Source organism: Syngnathus floridae, chromosome 8 (assembly GCF_059516105.1).
Source record: "Syngnathus floridae isolate MCC-2025c chromosome 8, RoL_Sflo_1.0, whole genome shotgun sequence".
NCBI lineage: Eukaryota > Metazoa > Chordata > Actinopteri > Syngnathiformes > Syngnathidae > Syngnathus > Syngnathus floridae.
Window position 1 is genome coordinate 13173673 of NC_142420.1, and position 18145 is coordinate 13191817.

The 18145-nt window shown below is 50.5% G+C and overlaps 1 long non-coding RNA gene and 1 pseudogene across 2 annotated transcripts in view; one reads left to right on the top strand and one right to left on the bottom strand.

Annotated features, from left to right (window-relative positions):
• Positions 1-18145, top strand: part of LOC148394652 (uncharacterized) — a 130107-nt gene that overhangs the window by 71042 nt on the left and 40920 nt on the right. The window lies entirely within an intron of this gene.
• On the bottom strand, positions 1146-16084 carry LOC148394654 (uncharacterized; annotated as a pseudogene).

Genomic DNA, 18145 nt, shown 5'->3' on the forward strand with positions numbered 1-18145 from the left:
GACGTCATCGTATTTCGTTGCGTATTTAAAGCTCCTAGAATCCCACTGATGCAGGACAAACTTTAGGTAAGGTTTTGCTCGGCCGCCTGCCCGGCGTAGAGTGGACTGTTTCTCTCATATGGCGGCTTAATAAAGTCACTTGGTGAAATAATAATAGTAATTGTGGGAAAAAAAAGGATTTCCATCCATAGGCAAGCAATCTGGCTATCCACTAGCAGGTAGAAATGGCCCTATCAATGTCTTGCCGTCACCCGTTCCAACATGGCGCTGTGCATTACAGGTAGCTAGGGGGATTATTTTGGCAAATACAAGCCTTGACACAAAAATGGGGGCACCAGATATTGAACAAACTTTACATAATTGCTCCCTTTCCCCAGCAAGACCTCAATGTGGGACCTCCACAGATCCGCTTTAATTCCACATTAACAAAAACATATTTTGGGGGGGAAGGGTGGTTAATCTGTTTCATTTGTGCTGGTTTGTTCAGTAAAAGAATTAATTTGTTCTGGTCGTTTATTGGCGTGATTAGAGATTATTTAGGTCATTCAGAATTCACCGAGCCCCACCATCTTCTCCAAATAGACCTGAAAGAGTACCATTTGATTTTATTACAGTTCAGTTTATATATATTTCCCCCCAACTTTCACTCAAAGAAAAGTTGTTGCTTTGAGTGGAGAAGGGTGCATGAAAGTTCAAAAGAAAGGGCAGGGCAGTGGGCGATGAAGCACTGAAGACTGCCGGAAGCACAAAAGCTCTCTCTAGCTCAATGCTCAATTTACTGCTTACACACACTACACATTCTGAACGTGACCCGTTCGTACATCTACACTGGCATTTTTCTCAGTAACATTCCTGCACGTCAATATTAATAGTTTTTCTGCAGAATAATTGCATGTGCCAGCATTGATTCTTCTCTTTTCCTACACCAACACATGTTTTTGAGCAGTTTATTTGCTGTATCAGTCACGTGACAGTTGCAGTGGAAGCAGGTGGCCATTATACTGAAATTACTTCAGTTTAACAATAAGGACGACCAATCCTAATGAATGACCCCTACTTTCAGTAGTGTGTTAAATCGAGGTTCCACTGTGTAGCAGTCCATCGATTTCGATGATGAAGTTGCTCCAGATTAAAAGTATGGACAGTTATTGGGGTGTTTTGCGGCGGTGCATAGCCATGTGGCTGTGCAGGCCGATACGTGATCCGCAGGTCTTGCCACATATGGTACTGGAGGGCGTTGGCCCTGCAGCACGGTGATGCCTCTGTGCACGGCGTTGTATCCTCCTCTCTGTGGCCTGCTCCTGAAAGTGAGTAATACCCTGGTGGCAGGTGGAACTCCGGGTGTGGCGAACAGCAGCCAGGGACTCGAGCGCTGTAGGTGTAATGTCACACTTCTTCAGGAGGGTTTTGAGGTGATCCTTGTAGCGCTTTTTCTGGCCCCCTGCAGAACTCTGACCACGCAAAAGCTGGCCATAGAGGATCTGCCTAGGGAGGCGGTGGGTAGGCATATGGATCACATGACCTACCCAACGTAGATGTTTCTGCGCAAGGATCAGGGCAATGCTGAGTGTGTGGGTCTGGTCGAAGATCTCAACATAGGGCACGCTGGCTTCCCAAGACACACCCAGGATCCTTTGCAGGCAGCGGGTGTGGAAGGCCTCTAGGGTACGAATGTGCCTCTGGTAGGAGGTCCAGGTTTCCGAGCCATATTGCAGTGTAGACAGACATACTGCCTTATACACAGCTGCTTTGGTGGAGATAGTGAGACTCCTATTCTGGAAGACCCTGGAGCTGAGCCTGCCAAAGGCAGCGGAGGCTAGGCCGATGTGGACCTGAATGTCGTCGTCGATGTTGCAGGAGGGGGACAGAATACTGCCTAGGTAGGTGAACTGTCGGACGATGGCAAGGGGATGACCATCGAGGGTGAAGGTGGGCGCACAGGTTTGGGGGGTGGACTCTTGCACAACTATCTGTGTTTTCTTGATATTAATTTGAAGACCAATGGCGCTGTACAAGGAGGTGACCACATTTTGTGCACGCTGTAGGGACTGTGGTGAGTGAGCGAGGAGAGAACAGTCGTCTGCATACTGTAGATCCAGGATGTGTTGGGTGGTGGTTTTGGTGAAGGCTTGGAGGCGTGGAATATTGAATAGGTTGCCATCCAATCTGTACTGTATCTGTACCCCATCGGAGGGGTCAAGGAGTTTATCAGAGAGGAGGGTGATGGTAGAGAGGAAAATGTTGAAAATGGTTGGCACACCCTTGCTTGACCCCCACATCCACACTGAAGAATGTGGACTGTTGGCCATCAACAGGCTTGCATTTCGTCGTGAAACTGACGCAGGAGGTTTCTGAACTTGGGTGGAACCCCAAGCTTCCCCAGCACTTCCCACAACAATTCCCGGTTGCCTGTGTCAAAGGCCTTGGACAAATCGATGAAAGCTAGCTACAGGTCTTTGCCGTGTTCTCTGCATTTCTCCTGTACCTGTCTAGCAACAAAAATCATGTCAACAGTGCATGGGATGCTAGGCGGAGTAGCATGATCCGTGCTAGCACCTTCCCGGCCGCTGATAAGAGGGAAATGCCTCTGCTGTTCCCACAGTCTATTTTGTCACCTTTGCGCTTAAAGATTGTTATGATGTTGGCATCCTTCCAATCTTGCGGGATGACTTCAGATGACCAGATGGTGGTGATCAGCTGGTGTAGTCTGAGGAGCTTCAGAATTTCTGCCGGGATTCCATCAAGGCCCGGGCTCTTGTTGTTTTTCAGGCTGGCGATGGCTTTCCGTACCTCGGCCAAACGGGGGGAGGGGGGTGTTGGGGGGGGGGAGTCTTGATCAATGACAGGTGGCAGGCAGGGGAGGTCGGCAAGTGTGTCCATGCGGGTTGGGTATGAGGTGTCCAGCAGGGTGTTGAAATGCTCAGCCCATCTTTCAAGGATCTGTTGTTTGTTCTTGTACAGGATGGTACCATCTGCTGATCTGACCGGGGCTATGTTCTTTCTCTGTGGGCCATAGATAGACTTGATGGCATCATAGAAAGCACGGGAGTTGTTAGTATCCGCGTGATGTTGTATCTCGCTCGCTTTCTTGACCCACCAATTGTTCTCCATGGCTCTGAGGGTGCGCTGGGTTTCAACCCGGATGTCGTTGTAACTGGCTTTCAGCGAGCTAGATTGGGGGTAGGAAAGGTGAGCTGCAAGGTCCTTGTGTTTTGCCTGAAGTAGGTTGTATATTCCAGGTGCACTGTTGTTGAACCAGTCTTGGTGTCTCCGTCTGGTGTACCCTATGGATTCTACTGCCGCCTGGTGAATGGCAGTGCGGAGGGTGCTCCAGGTAGCACTGATGTTGACATCAGTTGGTGTTTCAGGGATCTTAGACAGTTGTAGAGAAATCTGTTCCATGAGCAGGTTGACTGAGTGCGTAGACTTCAGTGCGTCACAGTTGAGCCACCTGCAGGGTGGTGTTTTCCTGAGAGGAGGGCGGAGTTCCAGAGTGAGTTTGGCTCTGATTAGATGGTGATCTGTCCAGCAGTCAGCTCCACGCATGGCTCTAGTGACTCGCACCTCCTTCCTGTCAGCTTGGCGGACAATGATGTAATCCAGGAGATGCCAGTGTTTGGAGCGAGGATGTTGCCAGGAGGTCTTGGACTTGTTCTTCAGCTGGAACAAGGTGTTTGTGATCACCAGTCGATACTCAGAGCAAAATGTGAGGAGGCGGAGACCAATCGCATTAAGCTTGCCAACACCGTGCTGCCCAAGAACATCCTTCCATAAAACACCGTCAGAGCCCACTCTCGCGTTGAAATCGCCAAGTAGAATGAGCTTGTTGGTGGGAGCTGTTTTATTTATGGCGGTGTGCATAGAAGAGTTCCTTGCACTCAGGGTCAGCATCCAATGTTGGAGCATATGCACTGATAAGGGTGGCATATCGGTTGTTTGTGAGGGGAATCCGCCAGGTCATCAGTCTTTCACTGATGCTGGCTGGAGATTCAGGGATCCTCTGAAGTAGGCTTGATCGCACAGCAAAACCTACACCGGGGAGACGGTGGGAGCCTTCCGGTAGCCCCTTCCAGAAGAAGGTGTAGCCTTCTTTCACCTCTGTTATAGAGTCCTCTCCATGGAAGCGGGTTTCGCTGAGAGCTGCAATAGCGATGTTGTATCTTTGCAGCTCACGGGCTACCAGCGCTGTTCTTCTTCGGGGCCGACAAGAGTCATCACACGCATCCAAAAGTGTGCCGACGTTCCAGGTTGCAATGATGAGATTGACATGTGTGTGTGTATATATATATATATATATATATATATATATATATATATATATATATATATATATATATATATATATATATATATATATATATATATATATATATATATATATATATATATATATATATATATATATATAGGCTGGGTTCAAGGCACAGGACTCGAATGCAGAGTGTTACTCACAAGGATTAACTGGTGGGAGACAGGAAGCAACAACTCAAAGCGTGTCATGCGGTCGCGTTTATTTTTCCGGTTTTCTGTCTCGTCGGTGTCGTAACTTTACTTCCTGTTTTATTTTGTCATCCCTTCCGTTTCAGTTCGTGTTTCCTTCCTCGGTGTTTGGTTGTCTTGTCTTCCCTGATCCCGATTGTGTGCACCTGTGTAGTTGACACTAATTGTCAGCACCTGTGTCCCCGCCCTTTTGTGTGTATTTAGTCCGTGTCTTCCCCTTGTCTTGTGCCAGTGTGTCTTGCCTCGTCCCGACCACCAGCGATTCTTTGACGTCCGAGCTCTCAGTAAGATTCCTCCTTTTTGTCTCGCCACAGAGCGACGCTTTTTGTTAGTGCCTTGATCCCCATAGCCTTTTTGTCTCGCCACCGAGCGACGCTTTTTGTTAGTGCCTTGATCCCCATAGCCTTTTTGTCTCGCCCCAGTGCGACGCTTTTGTTTGAACTTTTTGCCGTGTGTTTTCCCTCGCAAGAGGCGTTTTGAGTTGTACTTTTGATCAGTGTGTGTGCTGGAATAAATCAGAGAAAGAAACGCCTCTGCATCCGAGTCCTCCGCCTTGTTCCCAGCCTGACAGTACACACTGGCCAGACATGGACTCGGCAGAGTCGGAGCACCTGTGCGCCGCAGTGCGCTCCCATGCCTCACAGCTCGCCCAGCACCAGAGGCAAGTGGGCGACTTGGGTGAAGAAATCCGAGGACTCGCTAAGAGTCAAGAAGACTTCAGAGGAGCGGTCGCCACCCAAGTAGCAAAGCTGGGTCAGCAAATGCAGGACGTGCTCTCGCTCTTAAACGCGGGACCAGCAGCGACCTCCAGTACACCCGCTGCTTCCCCAGTTACTCCCCTTGCAATAGCTCCCATGACCGGCGGTGCCAGACTGGCTCCTCCAGAGCGCTACTCCGGTGAACCCGGCCTTAGCCGGGCCTTTATTACTGAATGCGAGATGCAATTTGAGAGGTCCCCAGCAGATTTCCCCACCGAGCGCTCCAAGGTGGCCTACATGGTATCATACCTGACGGGAAGGGCCCGCACGTGGGCCACCGCGGAATGGGCCAGGGATTCCATCTCCTGTCGCTCTCTCCCCGCTTTTATCGAGGCTCTGCGAACGGTGTTCGATCCAATCTCCGCTGACCGAGAAAAGGCTCGCCAACTCTGTCAGATAGTCCAGGGACAAGATACCGTCGGAGATTACGCCATCCGTTTCCGCACGCTGGCCGCGGAGTGCGGTTGGAACGCGACGGCACTGTATGACATCTTCCTCCGGGGCCTCTCTGGATCCATACAGGATCAGCTAATCCCCCTAGATCTTCCCACCGACCTCATCGCTCTGGCTATCCGCACAGACAACCGGCTGCAAGTGTGGAGGAAGCACCGAAGCAGGAACGCCCCCGCCTTCGATCCAGTAGCCGATCCTTCCATCCTAGACGCTAACCAATCCAGGCCGGACGGGGATCGGCAGCGCCAGGAGCCAGAACCGATGCAGTTGGGCAGAGCTAAGTTGACAGAGGAGGAGAAGTTACGGCGACGCCGGGAAGGAAGATGCTACTACTGCGGTGAGCTCGGACACCTCCTCCTCTCTTGTCCGGTGAGGAGGACCCTGAAGGTAAGCGCCTTCTCTGCGGCTCTGTCCCCGGGGCGAGTGCTCCCCAAGGGCAGGATTACACAGCTGGGAAAAGAAATAGAACTTGAAGTACTAATAGACTCAGGAGCGGCTGAAAGCTTGATAGACTGGGCATTTGCTCGCCGATGGGGGGTAAAGACTGACCTGCTGAACACTCAGGAAAGCTAAGGCACTCAATGGACAGGCACTTTTTGAGGTAACCCACATAACAGAACCTGTCTCGCTGTCGATTGGGCCCCACCATGAGAATATACGGCTACATGTCGTGACCTCTCCAATGAACCCTCTCATTCTCGGGTATCCATGGCTTCAATGCCACAACCCCGCTATAGACTGGGGATCAGGGGAAATAACGGGATGGGGGCCCAACTGTCAAGTCTAACCCGCGCGCTGTGCCTCCTGCTCTAGACGCGCAAACCCCAGACTTAACCGGGGTTCCTGCGTGTTACCACCAATGGGCCGAGGTATTCAGCAAGGCCAAGGCTACCTCCCTACCTCCCCACCGTCCGTATGATTGCGCCATTGAACTCCTGCCGGGTTCAACCATACCCAAGGGGAGGCTTTATTCTCTTTCGGGACCTGAAAAGCAAGCCTTGAACGAATATATAGACTCCTCCCTGCAAGCGGGACTGATTCGACCATCATCGTCGCCTGCGGGGGCGGGGTTCTTTTTCGTAGGCAAGAAGGACGGCACCCTACGTCCCTGTATTGACTATAGTCCCCTCAATCAGATCACAATCAAGAACCGGTATCCGCTCCCACTGATGTCGACCGTGTTCGACCAATTACAGCAAGCCCGGGTGTTCACAAAGTTAGATCTGCGCAACGCATACCATCTAGTGCGCATCCGGGAAGGGGACGAATGGAAGACAGGGTTCAACACCCATCGAGGACACTTTGAATACCTAGTCATGCCATTTGGCCTCACCAATGCTCCCGCTGTGTTTCAGGCCATGATAAATGATGTTTTGAGAGACTGTTTGGACCGTTTTGTGTACGTATATTTGGATGATATTTTGATTTATTCCCCGGATCTGAAGACCCATAGGTTTCACGTCGAGACGGTGCTGCGACGACTCCTTGCACACCAACTGTACGTAAAGGCCGAGAAAAGCGAATTCCACACGAACGCCGTATCTTTTCTCGGTTTCATCGTAGCCCCGGGCAAAGTTGAGATGGACCCGGCGAAAGTTAGCGCGGTAACGGAATGGCCTACCCCTGACTCACGCAGAAAGGTGCAGCAATTCCTGGGCTTTGCCAATTTTTATAGGCGGTTCATCAAGGGCTTCAGTGCCACGGCGGCTCCCTTGCACGCGCTAACGTCTCCTAAGGTTCCCTTCCGCTGGTCGGCGGAGGCGGGGGCGGCCTTCCAGGAGCTGAAGAACCGCTTCAGCACCGCTCCCATCCTCACGCTTCCCGACCCGTCACGACAGTTTGTGGTGGAGGTGGACGCCTCCAATCGAGGAGTAGGGGCCATTCTATCACAGAGAGCCAAGAGCGACAACAAGCTCCATCCGTGCGCGTTCCTGTCTCGACGGCTGACGCCCGCCGAACAGAATTACGACGTGGGAGATCGCGAACTGTTGGCAGTAAAACTGGCATTGGAAGAATGTAGACATTGGTTGGAGGGAGCACAGCAGCCTTTTTTGGTCTGGACAGACCATAAGAATTTAGAATACATAAAGTCAGCTAAGAGATTGAATTCCCGCCAAGCCCGCTGGTCACTTTTTTTCAATCGTTTTAACTTTACTCTGTCTTACAGACCGGGAACCAAAAACACCAAACCTGACGCCCTCTCCCGTGTCTACAACTCAGATCCAGAAATTAAGAAGCCCGAATCCATTCTGCCTCCTCATTGCCTGGTGAGAGCAGTGACCTGGCCAATCGAAGGCCGGGTACAGCGGGCCAATGGTAACAAGCCACCCCCTAGTGGTTGCCCTGAGAACAGACTATTTGTCCCCGATCAATTACGATCCCAAGTCGTCCATTGGGCTCACACCTCCAGACTCTCCTGTCATCCGGGCATGCGCAGAACCCTGTTTGTCATCCAGCAGCGATTCTGGTGGCCCTCCATGAGGGCAGACGTCAAAGAATACGTTGCAGCCTGTCCCGTCTGCGCCCGGAATAAGAACTCCCACGGCGCCCGTATGGGGTTGCTGTATCCCCTACCCATTCCTTCGCGTCCGTGGGCAGAGATATCCATGGACTTCGTCACCGGGCTTCCGGCCTCACATGGGCGAACAACCATACTCACGGTGGTAGACAGATTCTCAAAGATGGCTCACTTTATCGCCTTGCCCAAGCTCCCGTCCGCTAAACGAACGGCCACAGTGATGATGGACCACGTATTCCGGATTCATGGGTTCCCGAAAGACATTGTTTCTGATAGGGGGCCCCAATTCATATCCAGGTTTTGGAGGGAGTTTTGCAGGCTCATAGGGGCAACCGTGAGTCTCACGTTGGGCTATCATCCGGAGGCAAACGGGCAGACGGAACGCATCAATCAGCAGTTGGAGACAAGTCTCCGCTGCCTGGTCTCCCAGAACCCCTCCTCGTGGAGCAAGAACCTCACCTGGGTGGAGTATGCCCACAACTCCCTGCCCACCACGGCTACAGGTATGTCCCCATTCAAGTGTGTGTATGGCTACCAGCCCCCAGTCTTCCCTGACAGTGAGCCGGAGGTGACGGTGACCTCGGCCCACGCCTTGGTGCGCCGCTGTCGTCGCGTCTCGTCGGCGGCACGGGCCACGCTGGTCCGACAGGGGGACTGGGTCAAGCGGATGGCTGACCGGAGGAGACGTCCGGCGCCCGTGTACCAGCGAGGTCAACGTGTCTGGCTGTCCGCCAAGGATCTCCCCCACCGGGGGGACTCCAGGAAACTGGCGCCTCGCTTCGTGGGTCCGTTCCCCATTGCCAAGGTCGTGCACCCGGCCGCGGTGCGTCTCCGCTTGCCCAGGTCCCTTGCAGTCCACCCCACCTTTCACGTCGGGAAGGTCAAGCCGGTTGTGGACAGTCCATTGGTGCCAGGTCCTGCGCCGCCCCCGCCTCCGCGGACTGTGGGAGGTGGGACGGCCTACACCGTGAAAGAACTGTTGGACGTGCGCAGAAGAGGCCGGGGCTGGCAGTACCTGGTGGACTGGGAGGGTTATGGGCCGGAGGAGCGGCAATGGGTGCCGCCTAGTTATATTTTGGACCCGGGTCTATTTGAGGACTTTTATGCAGCTCACCCTGAGGCTCCTGGGCCGTCTAGGATCCGGCCCTAGGGGGGGGGTTATGTCATGCGGTCGCGTTTATTTTTCCGGTTTTCTGTCTCGTCGGCGTCGTAACTTTACTTCCTGTTTTATTTTGTCATCCCTTCCGTTTCAGTTCGTGTTTCCTTCCTCGGTGTTTGGTTGTCTTGTCTTCCCTGATCCCGATTGTGTGCACCTGTGTAGTTGACACTAATTGTCAGCACCTGTGTCCCCGCCCTTTTGTGTGTATTTAGTCCGTGTCTTCCCCTTGTCTTGTGCCAGTGTGTCTTGCCTCGTCCCGACCACCATATATATATATATATATATATATATATATATATATATATATATATATATATATATATATACCCATCACTGAAACCAAAGAGCTGATATACACCTCAGCAGCAGTGATCCTAGAAATGCTTGGCTACAAGAAGAATGACCATATGCGACCACAACAGTGCCCACCATGGAAGAGAAGGCTGGAGGCAAAAATCAAGATAGCACGGAGAGAAGTGAGGCAAATGAGAGAGGCCCAGAAAGGTGCAATGAAAAAGCAAGTTCCCAAGAAATACAGCCAGATGCCCATACCTGAAGCACTCGAAACTGCCAAACAAAGACTCCAAGCCTTGGCCAGCCGCCTAAAGAGGTACACAAGAGAGAATGAAGCCAGACTAATAAACAGGTTGTTCACAACACAACCAGCAAAAGTGTACGCTCAGTGGCAGGGGAATAATAGCAGAGCAGACCCACCAAGGCTGGAAACTGAACAGTACTGGAAGGATATATGGGAGCGGGAGGCATCACATAAGAAGGATGCACAGTGGCTGGTGGCTCTGAGAAAGGACCACAGCAAGCTCCCTGAACAGAACCCAGTAACCATCACAGTGGCAGACATCCAGAGAAGAGTCTCAGGAATGAAAAACTGGACAGCACCAGGCCCTGACATGATCCACAGCTACTGGCTCAAGAAACTTACAACTCTCCATGAGCGCCTGGCAGCACAAATGAACCAGCTGCTAAGGGATGGGACTCACCCTGAATGGCTAACCCAAGGGCGTACGATCCTGATCCAGAAGGATCCATCAAAGGGTACAGTCCCATCCAACTACCGGCCAATCACCTGCCTCTCCACAACATGGAAGCTGATGTCGGGCATAATATCAGATAAGATCAGCAGGCGCATGGATCAATACATGAGCACTGCTCAGAAAGGGATTGGTAAAAATACCAGAGGAGCAAAACATCAACTCCTGGTGGATAGAACAGTCACCCAAGACTGCAGAACTAGACGTACCAACCTGAGCACTGCCTGGATTGATTACAAGAAAGCATATGACTCAATGCCACATACTTGGATCACTGAATGCTTGAGGCTGTACAACATCAATAGGACTCTGAGAACCTTCATCGCCAACTCGATGAAACAGTGGAAAACCACACTTGAAGCCAATGGCAAGCCACTTGCACACGTGACCATCAAATGTGGTATATACCAAGGAGACGCTCTGTCCCCAATGCTGTTCTGTATAGGACTGAACCCCCTCAGCCAAATAATCAACAAGACGGGCTATGGATACCAACTCAGGAATGGGGCCACCATCAGCCACCTCCTCTACATGGATGACATAAAGCTGTACGCTAAGAACGAGCGGGACATTGACTCCCTGATCCACACTACCAGGATCTACAGCTCTGACATCGGAATGTCATTCGGACTTGAGAAATTTGGCCGCATGGTGACTAAAAGAGGAAAGGTAATCCACACAGAGGGGGTCTCACTCCCAGAAGGAACAATAGCAGACATTGAGGACAGCTACAAATACCTTGGAATTCCACAGGCAAATGGCAACCTTGACGAGGAAACAAGGAAAGCAGCCACAGCCAAATACCTCCATCGAGTAAGGCAAGTCCTAAGAAGTCAGCTCAATGGCAAGAACAAGTCCCTAGCCATTAACAGCTACGCCCTACCAGTAATCAGATACCCTGCAGGAATCATACGGTGGCCAAAGGAAGATATACAGACCACAGATATCAAGACACGGAAGCTCCTAACCATGCATGGAGGGTTCCATCCCAAGTCCAGCACCCTGAGACTGTACACTAGCCGTAAAGAAGGAGGCCGAGGACTAGCGAGCGTGAGAGCCACTATCCAAGATGAAACATCCAAGGTCCATAAGTACATCAGGGATAAGGCCCCAACGGATGACGTGCTCAGTGAATGTCTCAGACAATGGGCATCAAAGGAAGATGAGGTGCTGGAGGGACCATCATGGGAGGACAAGCCCCTACATGGGATGTACCACCGAAACATAGCTGAAGTAGCTGATATCCAGAAATCCTACCAATGGCTAGAAAGAGCTGGTCTGAAGGACAGCACAGAGGCACTGATCCTGGCTGCACCAGAACAGGCCTTGAGCACCAGAGCAATAGAGGCCCAAATCTACCACACCAGACAAGACCCCAGGTGTAAATTGTGCAAAGAAGGTCCTGAGACAATCCAGCACATAACTGCAGGGTGTAAGATGCTGGCAGGTAAAGCATACATGGAGCGCCATAACCAAGTAGCTGGAATAGTGTACAGGAACATCTGTGCAGAGTATGGACTGGAAGTCCCAAGATCCAAGTGGGAAACACCTCCAAAGGTGGTAGAGAATGACCAAGCCAAGATCCTCTGGGACTTCCAGATCCAGACAGACAGAATGGTAATGGCGAACCAACCGGACATTGTGGTGGTGGACAAAGAGCAGAGGAAAGCCGTTGTGGTTGACATAGCCATCCCAAATGATGGTAACATTAGGAAAAAGGAACATGAGAAACTTGAGAAATATCAAGGGCTCAGAGAAGAGCTGGAGAAGACGTGGAGAGTTAAGACTTCAGTGGTACCTGTGGTCATTGGAGCACTAGGGGCAGTAACCCCCAAACTGGAGGAGTGGCTCATACAGATCCCAGGAAAAACATCTGACATCTCAGTCCAGAAAAGTGCAGTACTAGGAACAGCAAAGATACTGCGTAGAACCCTCAAGCTCCCAGGCCTCTGGTAGAGGACCCGAGCTTGAAGGGAAAAAGATACCACCCACGGGGGGTGAGGAAAAAGTTTTTTTTTTTTTTTATATATATATATATATATATATATATATTTTAACCCATACTCTGAAGACAAGCAGACTAAAGATATGGGTTACTGAAACCATGTCCTGTGGTCTGATGAGACCAAGATAAACATATTTGGTTCAGATGGTGTCCAGCATGTGGGGCAGCAACCAGGTAAAGAGTACAAAGACAAGTGTGTCTTGCCTACAGTCAAGCATGGTGGTGGGAGCGTCATGGTCTGGGGCTGTATGAATGCTGCTGGCACTGGTGAGCTACAGTTCATTGAGGGAACAATGAATGCCAACATGTACTGTGGAATACTGAAGCAGAGCATGAGCCCCTCCCTCTGTAAACTGGGCCGCGGAGCAGTATTCCAACACGATAACGACCCCAAACACAACTCCAAGATGACCGCTGCCTTGTTAAAGAAGCTGAGGGTGAAGGTGATGGACTGGCCAAGCATGTCCCCAGACCTAAACCCTATTATACATCTGCGGGGCATCCTCAAACGGAAGGTGGAGGAGCGCAAGGTGTCCAACATCCACCAGCTCCGTCATGTCATCATGGAAGCGTGGACGAGAATTCCAGCGGCGACCTATGAAGCTCTGGTTAACTCCATGACTAAAAGGGTTACGGCAGTGCTGGAAAAAAATGGTGGCCACACAAAATATTGACATTTGTGTCCAATTTTGACATTTTCAGTTGGGGTGTTCTCACTTTTGTCGCCAGCATTTTACACATTCATCGTTGTATTTTGAGTTACTTTGAAGTAACAATAAATTTACTTTGCTATCCAAGCTCTACAGGGACTACTTAACATTGTCTCAAAATGTAATTTCTTCAGTGTTGTCCCATGACAAGATATACCGTAATTTTCAGACTATAAGTGGCACCAGAGTATAAGTCGCGCCAGCCATAAAATGCACAATACAGTGAAAAAAACCATATATAAGTCGCACCAGAGTATAAGTAGCACTTTTGGGGCAAATATATTTGTCAAAATCCAACACCAAGAATAGACATCATCATTGGCAGTCACTCGGGACGAGTATGACTGTCTTTTTCTCAGGGTCGTCTACTTGTGGGTCCGCAGGTGGTCGTAGAGGCCGATTTGGGATCCACATATTTTTGTGCAGTGTGGGCAGGGGAAAGTGGTGGTGGGTTGTGGTCGTGCTGGAGCCTGTTTTTGTCTTTCCTTACGGAGTTGTCGTTTGGTTTCTGCGACACGGCGGAGTTCCTTTTCGTGATGTGCTGCACCTTCTTGCACCGCTGCCCTCCAGCAGTTCCTCTTCAAGGCGATGCGCTCCCAGTCCTGAGATGTTATTTGGAATTTCTTGAGATTGGTCTTGAGGTTGTCCTTAAAACGTTTCTTTTGCCTGCCCGGGTCTCGCGGACCTCTCTCCAGCTGGGAGTATAATATCTGTTTGGGGAGGCGGGTGTCAGCCATGCGGATGAGATGTCCTGTCCATCGGAGTTGGTGCTGCATTATTAAGTGGTGATGCTCTGTATCCTGGCTTCCTCCAGAACGCTGATGTTTGTGCGTCTGTACTCCCATTTGAGTATTTTCCTCAAGGTTCTCTGGTTGTGTTGTTCAAGAGCTCTTAGATGCCTGCTGTAGGTTGTCCATGATTCTGCCCCATAAAGTAAGGTGGGGAGAACCACAGCTTTGTAAACCAGGAGCTTGGTGTCAGCCCGGAGGTCTCTGTCTTCAAATACTCTTTTCCGGAGTCTGGCATCTGCTCCACTGGCACAGCTCAGGCGATGGTTGACCTCAGAGTCAATGTCCGCTTTGGAGGAGAGAAGGCAGCCGAGGTAGGGGAAGTGGTGAACATATTCAAGTGCAGTGTTGTCCACATTTATGATGGGCGGAGTAGATGGCTGGTTGGGTGGGGGTTGATGTAGCACCCGGGTCTTCTTGATGTTCACAGTCAGACCCACGGCTCTGTATGCCTTAGCGAACGAGTTCAGGATGCCCTGGAGGTCTTCTGCAGAGTGTGCTGCAATGGCATTATCGTCTGCATACTGGAGCTCCACAACCGTGGTGGTTCTGATCTTGGTTTTGGCTTTGAACCTGTTAAGGTTGAAGAACCTGCCATCAGTTCTGTACCAAATTGGGATTCCATGTGGTAGTTCTTCGTTGATGAGGTGGAGTATGGCGGCAATGAAGACAGAGAACAGGGTGGGTGCAATGGGTGGGTGCAATGATGCATCCCTGTTTGACCCCTATCTCTACAGTGAAAGGCTCAGTCAAGGAGCTGTTGTTGAGCACTGTGGCAGTCATTCCGTCATGTAATAAACGCAGTATTCTGACGTATTTATCCGGGCAACCATACCTCAGAAGGATGTGCCATAGGGCCTGGCGATCCACCGAGTCAAAGGCCTTTGTCAGGTCTATGAAAGCCATGAACAAAGGGTGTTTATGCTCACGGTATTTCTCCTGGAGTTGGCGTGCTGTAAAAATCATGTCTGCAGTGCCTCTAGCTGGGCGAAAACCGCACTGCGATTCTGGGAGAAATTCCTCAGACAGTGGCAGTAGGCGGTTGGCAAGAACACGAGCAAGTACTTTGCCAACTGTTGAAAGGTGCGAGATGCCCCTATAGTTTCCACATTCCGCTTTGTCCCCTTTCTTTAAAATGGTCACTATCAGAGCATCTCTGTGCTCCGAGGGGAGTACTTCTTTTTCCCAGACCTTCAGAAAGAGGGAATGGAGGTGGCGCTGGAGCTCTAGTCCACCTTCCTTTAGGACCTCAGCTGGGATCCCATCTGGCCCAGAGGCCTTGTTGTTCTTCAGGCTCCTGATGGCATTTTGGACTTCTGCTAAAGTGGGGGGTTCACCCATGTCTTCCCGGATGGGACTCTGAGGGATGTGACTGAGGAAATCTGACTGAGTTGTGCTGTCACGGTTGAGGAGTTCCTGAAAGTGCTCTCTCCACCGGTTGTTTATGGACTCATTGTCCTTCAACAGCTCCTGCCCGTCTTTAGAGCACACGGGGTTTTGGCCGCGATGGCTTGGGCCGTAGACAGCCTTGGTAGCACTGAAAAAGCCTCTGGTGTCACCAGAGTCTGCCAAACTCTGGATTTCCAGTGCCCTTTCTGTCCACCAGGAGTTTTTAATCTGTCTCACCCGGCTCTGGACGTCAGCCTTGGCTCTGGAGTGAGCCTGTCTCTTTGCTGTGCAGGTGATGTTATTTTGCCAGACACGAAAGGTTTCCCTTTTCTTGGAGATGAGCTGTTCTATCTCTGTGTCGTTCTCGTCAAACCAGTCCTGATGCTTTCTGGCCTTGCACCCGAGAGTGGCACTGCAGGTGTCGAGGATGGAAGACTTGAGCAGGCTCCAGTGTCCTCAGGGTATTCCTGATTGAGGCTTTCTCCAAGAGAGGCCTGAAACAGCTGCAGGGCAGCAGTTTTATTCAGGGTCTCAAGGTTTAGTCTTTGCCGGCTCAGCTTCTTTTGCAGTCCCCTCTTCCTCTTGAGTCTGATGGACATCGTGGATCGTATCAGGCGGTGATCTGTCCAGCAGGCCTCTGAATCCATCATGGCTTTTGTGATACTCACGTCGCGCTGATCCCTGGCTCTGACTATGACATAGTCAATAAGATGCCATTGTTTAGAGCGAGGGTGTCTCCATGAGCCCTTGAGTTTGTTCTTCAGGCGAAAGATGGTATTGGTGATAAGGTCGTATTGAGCACATTTGCTAAGAAGCAAAACCCCGTTGGAGTTGATGTTTCCAATGCCTTCCTTTCCAATGGTGCCCTTCCAGAGGTGGTGGTCACGGCCCACTCTGGCATTGAAATCTCCCAATATAATAATCTTGTCCTCGTTGGGGATTTTTCACAATACCTCATCCAGACAGGCATAGAAGGCCTCTTTTTTGTCCTCATCGGAAATGAGGGTAGGTGCATAAGCACTAAGAACTGTTGCCGTCTGGTTGTTGGCCAGCACCAGACGGAGTGTCATCAGGCGCTCACTGATTCCCACAGGGAGTTCAGAGAGCTGACTGATCAGTTGGTTCTTGATGGAAAAACCAACCCCATGGATCCTAGGCTCATCTGTGGCCTTTCCTTTCCAGAAGAAAGTGTATCCACCCTTTTCCTCCTTCAGATGACCTTCCTCTGCCCGTCGGGTTTCTGAAAGAGCAGCTATGTCAATCCGGCATCTTCTCAGTTCCCTGGCAATGATGGCGGTTCTCCTCTCCGGCCTATCACTGGTTACACTGTCCATTAGTGTGCGCACATTCCATGCTCCAAAATTCATGTTTCTGTGTTTTCGACCGCATATTGGTGATCCCTCTGAACGTGGTAATCCAGTCGGGAGGTTTGAGGCAGGCTATATTTAGGGCACGTTTTCTAGCCCCTTCCCCCACAGGGGTGAGCAGAGTGGATCCTAAAAAGGGCTGCTCAGTCGTGGATGCAGCTACTGAAGAGCTCTTCTGCCTCGGTCCAAGAGCCCAACGATCATCTAACATCCACCACCTGATGTGCCAACTTGTGACTAGGGGCTTCCAGACTTCACAATCCTGCCCCCGTTGCCATTTACCGGTCGCCACAGGACTTTAATCCGGGATGTAAGGTGGGTTCCCTGAAAAAGACGCCTGTGCGTGACTTTGTTTAGAGTGGGTAGACTGGTGCACAGACAGTCACCACACTGTTCTTGACAGATCAGGGTCAGAGTCCAGTGGCAAGGAGACCAAGCGAGACCAAGATTCTTGAATTTTGAAATTTTGCGAAAAAGTTCACATAGGTGAGTATAAGTCACCCCCCACCCAAACTATGAAAAAACCCGCGACTTATAGTTCGAAAATTACGGTAATTAAAACATCGCAGAAATGAGAGGGTTGTAGTCAAGTCAAGTCAAGTCAAGTTTATTTGTATAGCCCTAAATCACAAACAGTCTCAAAGGGCTTCACATAGCCAAAAATTGACAATTATTCTCAAAGCAACCCCTGATCATAAGCTCCCAAAAGGGCAAGGAAAAACTCAAAAAAACCCTGCCAGGGGAAAATGAGAAACCTTGAGAAGGGACCACAGATGGAAGGATCCCCCTTTCAGGATCACCAGGTTATAATGGATGCAGAGAGTGCAAAAGTAATACATAATATGAAAATCAATGAAAAAATGGATGTCGGAGGTGCCCTCGGTTGTCCTGGCCGTGTCTTCAAGGGGGTTGAGCTGCAGTTCCTTCATCTTGAATTGGTCCCCGAGAATCCAGCTAGCCGCGATCAGCTTTTGAGCCACCTAACCCCCTCCCCAGCCGGGGAGGGGGTGGGCAGAGAGAACAAAACAAACTCCGGCCAAATCGGCCATCACAAGTTAGTTAAAGGCCATCTCATAGAAATGTGTCTTTAAACGTGTCTTAAATGTTTCTACTGAGGTAGTAGTTCTAATATCCATTGGTAGGGCATTCCAAAGCTCTGGAGCCCGAATAGAGAATGCTCTAGACCCTGCAGACATTTTCTTGGCCCTCGGTATAACTAAAAGACTAGCGTTTTGCGAACGAAGGTTACGAGACGGAACATAAGGAACGACTAGGTCGACGAGATATGAAGGCGCTAAGCCATGCAGTGATTCGCTAAGCCATGCATTGTACTCACTTTTGTGAGATACCGTATACTTTATGACTCATGGATGACTAATTTTTCACATTATGTCCCTCACTGCAATCACTGTTTTCAATTTATGTACAGAATGTCCTTCAATGTAAACA